The following is an 18,475-nucleotide window of genomic DNA, read 5'->3' as shown; positions in this document are numbered from 1 at the left end:
ATCAAACATTTTGTCTTTGTGCTGAATGTCCTCAGCTCCCTAGCCTGTGGCTTTGAACCTGATAGTTTACTCTTCAACACAGGACCGATAATCAAGTCACATTTCTGCGCTTCGCATAACTGTTCAGTTGGTATGGGACTGATTGAAGCGGGCGCTGGCTCATTTTCAGCCAAGACTGACATGGATGCAGCTGTGAATGCCCAAGTTGCAGGGGACATGGTCTGTACTGCCGCAGCTTGGGTAGCAGCAGTGATGATGTGAGGTGGCAGTTCTTCAGAACATTCTCTCATTAATGACTCAGCATCCAGCGGCATTCGTGATAGAGCGTCAGCATCACCGTTCTCCTTCCCTGGCCTATACTTGATAGTGAAGTGGAAATCAGCCAACTCTGCCACCCACCTGGAAGTGGTCGCGTTCAGTTTGGCAGTCGACAGGATATAGGTGAGTGGGTTGTTATCACTATACACAGTAAAGGTTGGAGCATAGTACAGGTAGTCACAGAACTTATCAGTGATTGCCCATTTTAAAGCCAAGAATTCTAGTTTTCCTGCATGGAGGTGATAGTTCTTTTCAGCTGCCGTTAGTGTGCGAGAGCCATAGGCAATAACTCTGAGCCTGCCATCCTGTCTTTGATACAAAACAGCTCCAAGACCTTGGTGCGAGGCATCAGTGTGTAGAACAAATGGCTGAGTGAAATCAGGAAAACCCAACACTGGTGGATGGAGCAAACACTCAATCAATTGTTCAAGTACCTGTTGGTGCTGATCTGTCCATTCGACCGGCTTGCCGGACGGCACCACGTGACTCACTTTCTTAAATCTCTGTTTTCCCTTCTTGTTACTGCCAGGAGTTTTATCAATGTCTGCTTTTAGAAGGTCATACAAGCAGCTCGCTCGTTTTGAGAAGTCTTTGATATACTGCCTGTAGTAGGTGAGTAGGCCAAGCATTTTTCTAAGTTGGCCCACTGTCTGTGGTCTGATGTCTTTCAGTGTTCTCACTGCTTCCAGGTCAGCAGGATCAACTTTGTTGCCCTCTTCAGAGACGATTCTTCCCAAGTAGCGGATCTCTGGCTTGAATAAGTCACACTTACTTGGCTTCAGTTTAATGCCGTATTCCTTAAGGCGTCGCAGCACTCTTTGCACATCATTGACATGGTGATTGAAGGTTTTACTGAAAACCAACGTGTCATCCAGATAAGGAACGCAGATGTCATCACGAAGTCCTTCCAAGCATTCCTCCATACAGCGCTGAAATGCTGCTGGAGCGTTCATGAGGCCAAAGGGGATACGAACCCACTCATAGAGTCCCCAGGGAGTTACAAAAGCTGTCAGTGCTTGACTCTCTTCTGACATGAATCCCTGATGGTAAGCTTTGCCTTGATCTAGTAGGGAAAACCACGATTTTCCACCTAGACTGTTCATGATATCTTGGACCCTGGGGATAGGCTGACGATCAGCATGGGTCTTTCTGTTCAAGTCTCTGTAATCTATACACAACCGGAGGGTGCCATCTTTTTTTCTGACGCACACGACAGGTGAGGAGTATGATGAATTTGACTTCTTGACCCAGCCATGTGCAATTAAGTCATGAAGGTAACCTTTCATTTCCTGGTAAAGTGGGCTAGGCACAGATATATATGTGCGTTTGACTGGTTCAGTGTCCTTGAGAGAAATAGACATCTGCAGCTTGTCAATACAGCCAATATCATCATCTGATCTTGAGAAAGAGAGGCACTCTTCTCGAAGCATCTGTTTCACTGTTGCTCTCTGATCTTCTGTAAGGTGGCGCAGATCTACAGGTGGATCCCACAGCTCACATTCATGACTTGTAGGCTTAGTACTTGTGTGATTCACTGTGGCTTGTGTTTCAGTCTTCTCAAAAATCTGAGTGGGCAGGACTGTCATAATGTTCTCTATAATACCGATGAACGTACGTCCTGCCAAGGTGATGTCATGGTCGGTCGTGTTAGAAACATCAACAGAAATAACTGGAAGCACATCTTTCCTGACTTTGACAAGTGTGTCGTGAAACTCAAGACCATCTGGCCACTGGTTGTTCAGGTCTGGCTGAAACAGCATAGTCATGTCCTCTTTAAAAGGCTGTGCAGCTACACAACAGTTAATTTGGATGCAACTGCGTTTTGAAATGACAACTCCTTTTCTCTTTGTTTTTACCGCATACTCACTTGCTTGTTCTGCACTAACAGCTTGTATGAAGGCATTTACCTTGTTTCTTTTGAGGTTTGGGAAAGCTCTCCTCACTGTGTGGTACTTTTTTGTCTTTTCAGTCTTTGCAAGGATGTGTTCAATAACATTGAAGCCTATGATGGGGCGAGACAGGTGCCAACCTTTCATTACAAGCACTGGAATGATCATTTCTCCAGATTGGTCAGTTTCAGAAGCAAGCCTAAATGTCATTTCAACCCACCCCAAATAAGGCATTTCAGTTCCATTTGCAGCAGTCAATGTGAGATCATTAGGTGAGTCCAGGATCTCTGAAACATCTCTCAGTCTTGTTGTCGGTAAGTATTCCTCCTTCCATCTTTCATCAATTATTGATACCTGAGAACCTGTGTCCCATAGAGCTTGAACTTGGTGGCTATTGAGGTGACATTCAACAAGGCACTGCCTACCAACTAGTGAGCTGACTTTGTGGGAGGGGCCAACTCCAGATGATTGAGGTGGATCGTGTGCATTTCTCCCGTTAAAGGATAGCTTTTCACTATTGCTTGACATGTGGGTGGAATACAGAGTCTCTTTACATGATGGACATTGTGTCAGTCTGTCAGGGGAGGCAGCAGAGCCATTTTCATATTCCTGGGACTTCTCCATACTTATGGTAAGCACTCGTCCCTCAGTGGTCACCATTCCCTGTTTAAAGGAGCCTTCTCGGGTTGTCTGACTCCCCTGGCTTTACACCCGGCTTGAAAATGTTCTCCACTCCCACATCGGTAGCAGTGCACACAGTGTTCATCCACTCCCGTCTGCTGGCAGCCAAAACATCTCCGTGGAGGACGGGAAAAGCGGTTGGTAGGATAACTTGGTCCATACTGAGGCTGACTGTAACTATTGTAAAGTCGCTGAGGGGACGCAGATGACTGGGGGGCTATTCCTGAACTAGCTGGAGGTCGAGCATCGGGCTGTGGCTGAAACCGAGGCTGCTGTAGACTCTCTTTAATCTGGGCTATTTCTGCACTGAGGCCTTTCAAAGAAGCTACACCTGTCCGAAGCGCCTGTATTTCTGTTAGCAGGTCAGGAGAGAGCTTAGTTGTGGCTTCCTTCACTGAGCATTTAGCAGTTGGGACGTCGTCTGCCTGCACTACACTTGCACTTGTAGCTGACTGTGGGGTGCTGAACTTCTTTTTCTTTTTTCTTTCTGTCTCAGTAGCACAAGCAATGTTTAACCTCTCTAGCAAAAGCTCATCTGCGGTTTCGGTATCTTGTAGAAGGGGCTGCATGTCTATCCTAATACTGTCATTCTGGAGTCCAGTAAGTACTGTGTGCAAACACATGCGCTGAACTAAGGTTGGGTCATACTTTAGTCCGGACTCTGACTCTTGGGAAGCAAACAGTACTTTCTGCTTCAGGTCTAAAACTCGCATGAGAAAAGTCTGGGGGCTTTCTTTGCCGTTTTGTGCTTCAGCAGCCAACTGTTTGTACAGTTCTGTGGCACTCTTTTCTTGAAAGTGCGAACGTAGGATGCGCCTAAGTGTGGGGAGCGTCAAGTGGGGTTTTCCTTCTAAATAGCTGCGTAGCTGTGAGCCGGGGGAAATAGCCCTAATCACAGCATCTACTATCTCCATTTCAGGATAACTTCGGTTAAGTCCATTTTCAATCTGGTGAGCAAGACTGGAAAATGTCAATTTCTCCTTCTGACCTGGTTCGCCAATTTGGCCTGAGATTTTGAAATCTTTGCGCCAAGATGGACTCGGCTGAACACTGCCATGTGGACTGATGGTTGATTGGGGCTTGTACGGAGTCTCAGGGACAGGAGAGTTTGCATCGAGCTGCTCCACTTGTGTATTGTTACACCGTTCTACAGGTCTATGTTTGTCTATGTCCCTCTTTGTTGCTGCTGTTAACACAGTTTCCTCAGCCTGTGCTGTTCCAGAACTTGTGTCAGTGGTCAGGTCTTGGATCTTATCTTTTAGACATAACAGTTCAGACATACCGTCATCTTCAAGTTCTGACACTTCTTCTCTGTCGAGGTATTTCATTATGTGCGTCAAGACAGACAAGCGTGATTTCCCTTCAACCGTTGCTCTCTGTGCACCCGAAATGTGAAGAAAATCACATATTGCCAGCAAATCGTCTTTTGTCAGTGTTTGTAACTTTATCGCTACCTCGTCCTGCAGTTCTTCCAACGCCGTCATGTTCACAGGTCAGTAGGAAAGCTTCCTGTGCAGGAGTCGACTACCAAGTGGATGTTCGTTGATGTCCTCGATGATCTCGGCTGGCCTCGGTGACATGCACTCACTCCACAGCTTCTAGCTCTCCTTGAACAGCAACACTTTCCACACTGCGCCTGGGTTGTTTAATGGGGAGATTTAGCTGCCTCAGGGTCCGGTCGCCTTGTTGTAGACACCAAACATCTAAGGAGCAATCTCAGCGGTGCCTCCAAAATGTTACGCCCCTGCAATGGGGAGAAATAATCACGAGAGTGATTTTGTGGTGTTTCCTCAAGTAAATACGTTTACTAGAATGCATTAACGTTACATACATTTACAACATTGACCTTAGCAGAATAATCAGCATCTTTACATACATGCATTATTGACAGGTGAATTCCTAAAATGGCTGCGTCACTCAAGCTTAAACCTAGCTAACAAGCTAATGGCACACGTGCGGCTAAACCCTGCTCTGTATTAACGTTAACCCCCAAAAAACGGCATACACATTTACTTATCACATTGGACTCATCAGGATATCATTCCAATCATTTAACAACTGTAGAACTACATCATCATACCTGCAATGGGGAGAAATAATCACGAGAGTGATTTTGTGGTGTTTCCTCAAGTAAATACGTTTACTAGAATGAGGACAACCCCGCGAATTCCCAACTATGAGGTGAAGACTAAACCAATTGATCCCAGATTATGCGGTGAAGACTAAACCAATCGATCCCCGCACAGCTGATCAGGCCACACAACAGATAGAATACCATAGACCCATCATCAGTAGATTTACAGAATTCAAATAACAACATAACCATAATTTGTGTTTGTCACACAAACACACACACTTTCTTCAGAAAGTGCTTTCTCCCCAAGTTGTCACTGCAGACTTAATAGATTTTCTGGGTGGAGAGAAGGGGAACCAGCAGGGGATTGTTCCCGATGTCTGGACGTTCTTCACTTGTAGAGCTTTAGCTCCTACACAAAATGTTTACCAACAGCACAGTTGTACTCTGATTTGGAGGAGTGGAGCTGCTTGGGGCAAGCAGGTCTTTGAGTATTTTATTCTCCAGGATTGAGGCCTTCTATCAGCGCTATGTGAATCCTCCCCTCTATTTAGAGAACCAAGCTGGATGGGGAGTTACAGGTGGCCTTAAATCAGTGGTTCCCAAACTAAGGCCCGCCTCCACATTTGGCCCGGCCCCCTGAACAATACCAGAGGGGCATTATGATTTTTTTTTCAGTCTGGTAACGCAAATCCTAGACTAGCCCCTGTGAAATAGAACGGTATAATGGAGAAAAGGTTGATTCAGAATGCAGGGTATTTAACCTGCAGTGGTCAAACGATTATTTGTTTGTTCAATGCTCTCATCTGTCAAGCGGCGGTGGCGGTAATTATTTATTTCATTTTTTTCTGTAAAAATCCCAGAGAAGATTATTTGGTTATTATTTATTTCATTAAGTGATATTATTTATTTATTTTTTTCTGTGAAGATCCCGGATTGTTATTATTTGGTTATATGTGGCTTTCTGGAAAACAATACATGTTTACATTTAGGCACCCACTGCAATCGTCACACTTTTTCTGACCCCGGCCCCCTCCAGAGAAGGGAAAAGTTATCTGGCCCTCACAGGAACAAGTTTGGGGACTTGTTCTATGGTGCTGGATTCCCAGAATACCTTCCATTTCCATGGTAATTTTGACCACTGAGCAACTGTCATTGTAATGAACAGGGGACGCCTCCAGAATGAGTTCCCTTAATACATCCATGGCAACAGACGCTGTTACATTCACCACATTGCTGGTGATGTGGGACAAAGCAAATATTCTTATGCATAATTTATTTCGCAACCTTTTTGGAAAACTAGCTTTCAGCCCCGTAGCAAGCTGTTTTGGTTTTGGGCTTCAATCTGTTTAATGACACCAAACCTCATATGTTACATCTGCCAAGCTGCTCTATTGGAATATAGTCAGAAGTGGAATATAATGACTATGCAACTGAACAATTTTTACATGGGCAATTTTTCTATTTGCATTTATTTGTACTTAATCCATTACGATGTTCAATAATATACAGTACAACTACAGCAACCTACGAGCTCCACCTTTAACAGCAGCATCATCAAATTGATCAAAACCGAAGGTAACTTTTGCTGTATGGCCTTGAGCTCCTAGTAGGCTTTTCATCTGGGTTAGTATTATGTAGTATTATTATGTTCATTTAATTCTGCTGTCTTAAACTAAGTTAATTATTGCCCGGGCCTACTGCCAGCCACTCGATGCAAGAGTATTTAATTACTAGGCCGACCACTACATTTCAGGCTCAGACGCTAAACAATGGCAAACAATTTGCAGCAACTAAATAATACTTCTTTGCACCGATGAAGTCAAACTGGACATTTCCCCATGGCCCACCTGACAATCTCTCCTAGCAGACTGCGTTAAGTAGCTGAGCTACATTTTTACACCAGTACTTTTGTTCCTTCAAATTGCAGGGGGGAAAGTAGACCCATACGGTGTGTATAGATATATCATATAGAACATATATATAACATTCAGTGCTGATGTCGATTTGAATGTTGGAGTCGAACCAGTTTGTCTGCTCGCTTGTTAATGATCAAGTGGACGCCCCTAAAGTTTGAACTGTAAGATCAGTTGACAGAGAGTGGAACACCGTCTCTTGTAATTTCAATAAAACTAGTTCTGGAGAAGAGAATTTGTTCCTTTGAGTCTTGATGAATGATCAAAGCTGTAAAAGTCCATCTATTGCTTGTAAGCAGGAGGTCAAATACACAATAACGTATTACAGAGCTCTGTGGAGGTGGCGTCTCCGAGCAGTCATAACACACACAAAGGTCCCCAGTGGCAGGTGGCCTGCAGTGGCGCGGATATCCTAGCCACCAGACCGCTTGGGAGATAGCAGATAGGAACACCTTGGGGTAACAGACAGATCCTTTGTTCAAGCATTTGTGTGAGAACATGTTGACTCGCCCTCCTCTCTTCATACACAGCTGCAAATGCAGACTTTTGAATCATCCTGCTATTCGCACATTACTTCAACACAGACAAGTATGACTCTTTCGGCACAAGACTATGTCATAACATGTTTTACCATTACACTCCGCTCTCGGTACCCATTAGCGTGTGTATAAGACACACCAGGCTGTCAGGTAAATGTAAACCCAGCCACCTCATTAGGAGACGCTCACAGTAAATGAGTGTGATGACATGCTGAAGAAAAAAAAACACGTGGATGCGCCATACAAATACAGGAATCAGGAGATCAAGTTCCATGTCTTAGAGTTACATTAGTCGTTTCAAGCCCAACATAAATGTGTTTTTGTTTGAATTACAGGTGACCACGTGCAGCCCTCTGACCGAGCCTCCGAGGTACGTCCTGGGAGGGGAACGTGTCGACTTCCTTTCACACCGTTACAAACCGCCTCTGAGTTCTCCCATCGGCACCACAGACCTGCAGGTTTTTAATCCGTGCTTGCATCCTTTTTTCCAAAACCTGCTCAGTGAGGCTTCGGCTGGCAGGCGTCAGCTTGTGCTGCAGCCGACTGTCTGACGCCGAGTGCTGTGGGATTTTGGCACCCAGTCGCGTCTCGCAAAAAGGCTTCATGGTGTTCAGCACGGACAGCGTGTCTAACAAACAACTGGTCTTTCTCGGGTTGCTGTGCAACTGCTGTCCATTTGGTTCGTCCTCGTTTAAGAACAAAAGGCAATGGTGAGATGTTTGGTGGACATTTCAAAATGTTTCCCTCAGGTTTCCCTCAGGTCAAGAGTTGCACACGCAAAGGGTTTAAAAAAACTCAGGAAAGACAAATATGAACTGATGATGATCGAAGACCTTCGAGCTAAACCTTCCCCCGAGAATGTTTCTACTCTGCAATAAGGCAACATGTTCCCTGTCTGTTACTGTGAGCATTATTGCTCCTGTGGTGTAGCATCTTCTCGTTTTACCTTCACTGATGACTCTTTTTTTCTTTTTTTTACACTTTCCTTGCTCAAATAATACTTACTATACTATCTTACCATTTCTAAATTTGTCGCTACAGCACAGTTTCTTTGTGGGTCCTGAACACAGGTCAACTAGCCGCAGTGTTTAACTCTTCATGGTCGTCTACATGGTTTGCGTTAAAACATTTGTTGTCTCAAAGGATGCAACCGAGGGTGTGAGGTATACGCAGCGAATGGTACTTTAGTTATTAGTTGTGTTCATTTTGGATTGCAAATGAAAGTGTTATTTGGGGCTCATTCTGCAATATTCTTGCATTTCCTCTTATTATAATATTTTTCCTGCCTGTAGCTTTGACTGTGATGATGATAAAAGATTGCATTTGGGTGAATGCCACGATTGCTGAATTAAAGATGATAATGGTGGAAAGTGATGCCTGTTTCACGTTTGCGCCCATTTCTGTCTGTTCTTTTCATTACGGTGATAAATATGTGGATCTCAATTGCTTTTAATTGCTTTATAGTTTAAACGGTACTAATTCATTTTGCTATTTATCACAGAGCACACCGGTACGTTTTCTAGTCTTAAATCAGACGATCCGACCAATCGACACACATAACTCACACTCTCAATGCATGCATGATCAAAACAACAAAGAGCAGATTACAGTTCTAGAGATTATCTGAGGTTATGTTTGTGCCGTGTTTTCCGCTGTCTGCCTTTTGCTTGAAGGCGCCGGCTTGAGACAACGTGTGCATTTCAATTACAGTGGAACAGTGTGTTTTAAACTTCTGACACTCTCCGAGGGAATAAGGAAGGAGCTGCAGCACGCTGCGCTCTCCTGCTGTGCTTTGGCTTCTCCACTGAGAAGTGGGGAATTGTTGAATAATTAACCTGTAAGGAGTTGAAAAGACAGGCGCCATGTTCTATTCATAGGGCTCAGATTCACCGTGTTGTTGCCGTGGAAGTTGGGGACACGCCATAGAACTGCAACGGTGTATTTAAGAATTCATTTTGCATACTTAATTGTGGATTAGACATTTATTATATAAGCTAGTAATCTATCAAATGTATCGGTCATATTTTATTTAACTCGCCATCTCGAGGGCTCAAAGAAAATAGATTTTGACAAGTTACTGCTTAAATGATGAGCACAAGCAGTTAGTGAAATATTGGCTGCTCTGTTTTTTGCCATAAATAAAGCAGCACACAAAATGTGTGAGAAAAAAAGCAAAAAGGGGGGCCGCTTGTTATTTATAGCGAGGAGGTGAAAAAAGAAATGCGTCAGGGGGCCCAGGGCGTGCAAATGTCTATTCAATCCGGCAGCCGCTGACGTTGTGAGGGTTGAGATCTATTCTTAATGTCCAGAGCTTTTGAGTAGCTCACATCTCTACAACCATTAGGTGTCAGTAGAGAAAGCTGCCTGAGCCTTCAGCGGCGGATTCCCCCCCCCCCCCCCCCCTGCGGCTTGCACTCCCCCACAGCCTGCCGGCTGACACCGTCACCTCCCTCACTGAAGTTTTGATATCGTCCACAGGCCTCTCTGGGGAGCGCAGCGCCTCTTCTTTCCTCCGCATCCAAAGGAAGTTGCAGAGGCGAATACATGATGGGATTGGTTCCAAGCCCGTCATAAATATTTTATCCCTCTGTGGTACATTATCGTTTCCTCTCTTGATGCAGGGTGTGTGGAACATCAGTCAGCGCGTCTCTCAAACAATATTTGGGAATACCTCTTCATTAGAGAATTCACGGCCAATTAAAAACAGCCTCACTAAGGACAACATCCACGTAACATCTTTAATCTGTGATGGGACAAAAAGATGCAAAATCAGGAGAATGAATAAAGACTCACCATCTCAAAGAAGCCGACTTTGACCACAGGAAGCTTGCTTTTCAAGATCAGAGCCTTGAACAGATCTTAAGAGCCCTTCATTGAGGCTTGTCAAAACTTTACAACAGAGCCCAGTGTGATCATACGGGTCGAGGAGAGGAGAGCGTTCTCACAGGGCTGAATAAGACTGCTCGTTTGATGGCTGCAGTATGAAAAGAGTCAGGGGCCTTCACAGAAGGAGGAAGACACGCGGTCAGAGACGAGGGCCACCGCTCGGCCCCAGCATCTGCTGCAAAATGCAGTATGAGGTGGTCCCATCATCCCCGGTGAGCTGTCACATTAAGCCTAACAAAGGTGATTGGGGCTCTGCTTTAGATGCAGTGAGGAGTCAGCAGGACGTCAGTGGTAGAATATGAAATGAAACGTATTTTGACAAAGTGGGAGTCACTCATAAAAATGTTAAGCAGTTTGCTGCAGCAGATTGCAAGATTAGCGCGGGACAGACATGCAGATGCACGCTCACATGATGCATGATCCTTCTGACAGCGATAATACTAATCCGTGCAAGAATGTACATTATCATCTCACGGTGATGTTGTTTAAAGCCTGCGTAGCATTGCATCCATACATTCAAACACACACAATTAGCACGGAAGGACAGTGAGGATTGATTAATTCTCAACTTATCCTCACAGTTCTACGTCTTTTGATTGATTATTTACATAAATTCATCATTTATATTATCATTTTGTGATAGGTTTTTATAGAACAATTACTTGATCTATATTAAGAAATCCAAACAGTGGTGCTTTGTTCTCCACAAACACATTGTAATGTCTGTGACCATCCCACTTTCTTTAAGAATAATTCACCTCACTCAACGTACCGTATGAATACAAATAAAGCACTCGGATATGGCTCTTCTGATCTACATCAACCACACCGTCTCCACAACACAGGCACACACACAAATCACACACTATAAAAAACAACCTATAGAATCGGCTCAATAAATGTGAGGAAACAATTTGCACTCGGTTTGTTTGGGTAGATTTCACCACATGTTTAATGTAAAGCATACCTATGTTTTACAACCAAGGTACATTAAAAGAAATTAGGTAAAGGCTACAAAACACGTTATACAACTTATTACTTACAAAAATTGTAGATTGTAAGCACTTAATACCTAATAATTGTTATTAAACATTGAACAAAATGACTTATTAACCATTAATTAATCAGGGAAGAAGAAATCCAACTTTTAGTCATTGCATAGAGTACAGGTGCTGAGACATTTAAGCCATCCCACCCAGTGGGAGCAGTGTGCTGCCGTGAAGGCGCACAGGGAAAAATCAGCAACTAGATCAGGGACATATGAACCCGGGACATGGTACAGCCGCGTTTTAAACCATCAAACCCACGGTTCCCAGCACACCTTCTACTCCATGCGCCACTGACAAAGGTACATTTCAACTGTGAAGTTTTCACCACACGTTTAATGTAAAGCATACCTACATTTTACAACTCAGATACACTAAAAGAAATGAGGTAGTCCACGTAACATTTATCAACACTTTATACAACTGATTACTTAAAAAAGTAGGTCAAATTAACTCAACATCAAGGAAGGTAAGCTTTACTTAAAATATATATATATATATATATATATATATATATATATATATAATATTTGATTATGGTAGTGTATGTGGAAGTTACCCATATTTATGTATATATGTTTGCTGACTAATACACTTCCAGGAAAATTTAAACCATTCTTTCATGGGTTATAAATACTACCATCCAAAATTAGTTTTTTACAGTGCACACGCGCAAATCGCACACTTGCGCGCTCGCAGGTCTGTTTCTGGGTCGCTTCCTGCAAACACTCTGGTTCAGACAAAGGTTTTGCTTTGAGTCAGAAATTCAAAAGCTGATGCTCACATGTAAAAGTCCTGACAGCAGTCAAATTAAGTGCAATAAACAGGGTGTGTGTGTGTGTGTGTGTGTGTGTGTGTGTGTGTGTGTGTACATTAAAGTAAAGTGCACACTTTGTGATGCATGCGTTCATGCACCAAAAAAAAGAGGTGTGTATATCTGCATATAACAAAAAAAAAGGCAATGTATAAATAAATCATGCGCTCCGGCATGTTTCTGTGCAGCATGAGCACGGGTCACATCCCAGGAAAATGGGATGAGGTCCAGATTCTGCTGCTTAGACTGCCGCATAATGTCAAACACACCCAGGGAAGGCTTTAGAGGGGCTGCTTTTTCTTCAGAACCCTCTGCGCTGCCTGGAGAGAAGGCAACGCAGAAGCAGAATGGGAAGAAAACAACGGCTGTCTCTCCTTGTTCTTTTACCCCTGCTTGAATCTGACAATGCATGAAATTTAAATTGCGTCACCCCCGCAGATCACAATTAGGATATTATTTTGTCTCCGCTGTCCTCGGGCCAAGGGTGATGGCAGATGAGCTGACTGAGGCTGGGACAGAGCGACATGGATGGGTTGGAGTGCATTGGGGTGGTGGAGGGATTAGGCTCGATTCTGGTCCCTTATCATTCTGTTCAGTCTGCTGTGCTCAGCACCAGTAAGAAAATTGAAACTAACAGGATCTGCTGTGGCTACAACCGTTTGCAGTAATGTGTGAGCCGAGCCGGGCCGGCCTGTCATTAAAGGATTACACTTTATGTCCTTTGCTACTTGCCAAAAGCATCCTGATGTGCTTAAAAGGAACCCCCCCACAACCTGAAGACCCCAAAAAAAATCAGATTAAACGTTGATGTGAGGCACCGCCCCGGAAAAAAGCCGAGAATCTCCATTGTGTTATATTTTACAGGAAAACGTTTTTATTTTAAACGTTCAATGTTTAACTAAAGAAGTGGATTTAGTTAGAAAACACAGATTTCTAAATGTGTACAAATATCATTAGCAATCCCAGATATGGAACAATTGCTGGGCTGATGCTGAGTAGAAAGGTTGCATCATGAAAATGGGGCTGGTTTATTAAATTAAACACTATTATTACTTTAAAAAACACATAGGTATGAATTTGACAATTTCTCTAAAGCTTGTAAACTCTGTAATTCTCTGTGTTCATCGTTTTTTAATATTTATTCATCATTTATTAAAATATATATTTTCTTTCAATATAATTTTGCCGTATTTTAACGATTATGCAGGTTTCAAATAATCATGATGTTTCTATACACATTGAAGAATGAAACCAGTCTCTTCAACAAAGTGAAGCGGTCCCCTGGCACTGTGTAATGGTGTCTTTAAAGTTTGACATTCATATTCATATCCACACACACACACACACACACACACACAGGGCTCTCTGTAATTGATTAGTCCCTCCAGGTGCATGTAGTTTACTGAACGGTGGGTTAATGGGTAAAAATGTAATAAACAAACCATGCTAAAATGTAATGAAACAAACCATCCTATAATGTGGTCAAACAAACCATGCTAAAATGTAATAAAACAAACCATGCTAAAATGTAAAACCAAACCATGCTAAAATATAATAACCAATAATTTACAGAAACCACAATGATTCCCTGGTGACACACACACACAAACATTCTCTGACCGACCGACCCGTCCATTCACAGCAGCATCCTCGCTCAGAGGCTGCTTTGTACGTAGAGCCTCTAATGTAAGAGCCGACGGACTCAGGGACGCGGAATGTTCTGTCACGTCTGCTCCACAATTCAGATCAAAATCGATCCGCAAACAAAAGGTACTACAATTCACCACCGAGGAAGGAAATCACACTCATTTTGAATTCCAAACATCCACTACACAATCTTTATTCACTTTAGTAGCAGGACAAGCCTCTTGAGATGAAACAGCTCATTAGAAGCATATGAGAAAAACAGAGAGAGAAAAAGAAAAGTGAATCGACCTGGAGTTCAGTCCGACCTCTGAGTCACTCCCACATGTGTGCGTCGTTGCTGGATAAGAAAGCCCCACACAGGTAAGCTGCATTCATCTCATAAGTTTCTCGTTTTATTTTACAAATCCCACAAGATCCAGAAATACAATCTTAATGTATGACACGGAGCATGTCGTATTTTCTACTTTACAACAGCAGTATAACAAAGCAAAGATGTATAGTATTTAATGATGTTGATTAGCATGGAGGCGTATCAGCACACTCCCAATGCCCACATCCAATCAGTAGACTCATTCCGGGGCATTTGCATTTATGTTGGGGCACAAAAAGGTTAATCACTCTGCCTGACCTGACTGAATGGAGGAATAGGTTTTTTGGGGGATCATCCATCTCATGTCTGATAGAATCTCCAATTTGTACGGTGTCAATCACCTGCCCCCGTCAAATTCCATGCCACACACATAGTTTAAACTGGGTAAAACCCTCGTTGTATTTATTTTTAACATTTCAAGGAAAATCTACCTTGAAGCACACATTGTATTTCATGAGTTTCAGGCCAATATTCCATCTAAATGTTAGAGCAACACATACACAATCTGTCATGTTTATACTAGTTGCACTCAGCCATTTGTCAACATATTGGGGGTGAAAGTTCAATTTTAATCCTATTCCTGACACTAAACTGCCTCAGCTCAAACCACCATAACATTCCCGCTCCAATTTCAGCATGCACTTCCTCAGGGTTAGAGCCAGTTAATTTACTCCATCCCCCCTTGGAAAAATGATGAGGCTTATACTTATATACTTTTGTGCTTTTGTGCCAGAGAGCATAAGTGCAATTTAATGTTTTTAAGTGACATGATGTGTTGTTACCCTCCACATTAATAGTCCACAGACATCCACACCCATTTTACCTTTGGATATTTAAAACGCTTTGTTCCCCTGTTAGCTCTGTCAGCACTGTTGCTGATGTTTACACTTTTAGCACCTTTAATTAGTTACCCGCAATTTTTCTGAATTTTGTTGCTTTTCTTGCCCGAGACCCGCCCTGTGCCGCACTCGAGTGCTTATGGTGGCCAGGCGCCTACCTTCGCTGTTTGTTTTGGATTTGAAGCCCTGATTTGAAGCTGTCTCTAACTACTTGAGGCCAATGCATGACCGTAAGCAATCATCTGAGCCTCAACCAGCGACGCAGGGCGGCCCTCGGCTTCTAGTTACTATGCTGAGGACATCGCTAGATTATAAACGATCTATATATGCAGCATCTTTGAAGTGGCATGGGAAATGAACAAACATTTAATGTTACAGTTATTAAGGACAAACTAAGTGCTTGTTCTTTCAACATGTTTTTCTAACTATAATGAATGAATTAATCAAGTAAGCAACAAAAAAAACACATGGAAAAAAATACATAACAATGTGCACGCCACCGGGATATGTGCGTGTGAACTAAAACAGCAACACACAGAGTGAAGTACAGCGCTGCATCCTTGACTTTAAATTGATCAGGGTTTATCATCGCTGATTACATGAATAAAGCCTATATGCTTTGCTGCTGTAGCTCTCTATTTTAAAACCAAGTCACATAGCTCTCAGATTTCCACCTTGCTCTCAATGCAGCACTTCAGATCCTTATTGGTGAAAGCAGACAAAATCACACTATTACAATTCGGGCATCTCCTCACGGATTAACCACTCAGAATTGATTTTTGAATTTTCACTGATTACTTTTAAAGCATCGATAAATCTAGTCCAAGAGCACATGGTAAACATTTTAAATCTTTAAGCCTCTAGTTGAACCCTTCATTTGTCCTCGGCAACTTCAGCACATGATGGCATGATTTTTTTGGGGCAAAATTTGCAAAATGTACTACTACTTCTGAAAAGATTTAACATTCAACCCTTAAATCAGGCAATTAGAATCAATCATTCATTCTAGTATTAAGATTAAGTATGACTTTGAGGTATGTTGTTTAAGTATTTCCACTTTTTGCAACAACCACTACTCCACTACAATTTGGAGGCAATTAATGTAGTTTCTACTTCAGTACACTAACAAAATAGCTTTAAATAACTAGTACAAAACACGTCCCATTACATGTTTAGGTAAAACTGTATTTATATACATTAAATGGATAATCTCATAATAAATTATATTGTGTGCTGGGCCATTCTGCACAAAGTCAAATTTGACCTTGTGCACTTTAAGGTAATTAATAAAAAATACATGGTATTGTGTCTTCCACCACTGATTAGAGAAACAATCAGTGAATAAAGCAACAAAATGGGCTTGAAAAGAAAACTTAAAAAGAAAAGCATTTTAAACGTGCAAGCCTCGCACCCACAGGGAAGTTTAACATTTAAATTGTCCTTGTATTGCAATAATTCTATAATATCTTCTTACTTGTTTCAACCTATTACATGAAAGGTAGATTTTGTGGGATGGCAGTTAATCTTTTATTCACACACACACACACACACACAAAGAAAAGAAAAATAATCCTACATGCACAATTCACCAGCACCTGCAGTAGAATTGCGGTAATGGAGTGGGAACCCGGAGTAGAAGCCAGTGAACCAGACAGCACATGAATAAAGCGGTGGGGAGATGGATGGAGCATTGGGCCAAGTCTTTCTCAGAGTGGGTTGGGACGCATCCTCGGGCTTTAATCACGCTCACCTGGGCATACCTCGGCGCATGCGATGTCACGATGATGGATGGCCTGGAGGAACACCTGTAATGGCGAGCCCTCTGCATTGTCTCAGATGCTGCTGCCTCTCAGAAAAACAACACGGCGGTGAACACCGAGCGGCCGACGTGGACGAAGGAGCCGTTGCATTTTTCAGGAGCACCGCCCTGTATCCTTATTGGACTCCAATGCTCCGACCTGGTTGAGGAGTGCGGCCTCTCGGGGCACTTCTGACATTTTCCTGCGACGCACACTACGCGGTGTTTGTGTGTGTGTGTGTGTGTGTCACTCCGCTTCGCCTCTGGGCCGACATCATGTAGGGCTGGGAGGAAGTTGTCTTCTCACTCGGTCCTGAAGGAAACATTTTTTGTTCTTTAAAGTGCCAAATGCTCGGTTTAATCTTTTTCATGCCGTCCCCTTCCGAGGCTACTTCACAGAGCAGCTCTTGCAATTGTGATAAATAATTCATGATTAATACGGCTGATTAAACTGTCTGGGAGTCCTCTCCCTGTGGGCAACACTACTTCTAGAAGAATAACAAAGATTACCTCAGAGCTTTTCCTTTCTTGTCCCACCCCTCGTCTGATGAGAAGTTCGACAGCCGCTCCAGATCAAAGACGCCCTTTGAGCGACGCAGCTCTGCAAGTTCAGCTTCAGTCGGTTCGGAAGTGTCTGTGCTGTTGGATTTCAGAGGCGTGCAGTGTGCAGATTCTTAACAGAAAGTTTTGAGGTTAACTGTTGGTTGGGACGGTATTGTACATGGAAACAGTTACACCATTTTCTTTACGGGGCACCATTGTGACAGAAGTGATCATATTTGCACCGCGTAGGAGTAGCGTTGAATAGAGCCCGGTAGTGACCTGTCAATCACGAGGTAGCCTCACCCTAGAACGTGTCATGCTTTACGGGCTAATTTCATCGAAATGGACCAGGAGATACAAACGGACGACATGCTGTATGGAAGACTTGAGACCATGAAAGACGTTTACAATGTCTACTGAGGTAATAAATGAAGAGAGTAAGGAAGTAGAGTCACTTTCAATAGAGTCGCCCGTAGAGACAGTAGAAAGAATGCAAATTTAAGACAATTTCTACACTTCACTTTTCCGATCCAGAGGTCGTCGGCGGTTGAAGAGAGCAACATAGAGAAGAAATATCTGTTTTATGTCCTTAAACAGTCCATCAAGGATTCAAAATGCTTTGTTGGCAAGAAACATATTTTGTTTTTACAACCAATATTTTGTAAGTATCAGATGTGTCAATGTCTCCCTCCTAATGTCCATTTTGCCACGACTCAGCTCCATTCGATGTACAGAAATAATGCAAGAAATCCATTTCATTCTCTTAATGTTAATATTGCTGTTTGGGAACTTGCATTAAGCCACTGTACAACCCCCCCGCCGCAGATCCAACCCTTGAGTCTCACGTCCTCCTCTGCCTCGGCCTTCTCCTGGAGCGGCTGACACATCATCATTACTTGGCCAAATAGAAAATGCGGTCCTCAATTTCTCATTTCGTTTTTTTTTTTTAGAACCTGAGGAGTGCGGTGCCCTAAGGACCAGGACACTCTCCCTACAATGTCAGACACAAAACATGACCGTTTTCATTTTCTTTTGATTCAAAAATAAAAACGTCCTTCCTTTAAATTATCTGTTGAAGTGCCGCCGACTTGAGACAAGGTCAGTTCTTTGCCCCG

Source organism: Pungitius pungitius, chromosome 5 (genome assembly GCF_949316345.1).
Source record: "Pungitius pungitius chromosome 5, fPunPun2.1, whole genome shotgun sequence".
Classification (NCBI taxonomy): Eukaryota; Metazoa; Chordata; class Actinopteri; order Perciformes; family Gasterosteidae; genus Pungitius; species Pungitius pungitius.
Note: the sequence above shows the minus strand (reverse complement) of the source record.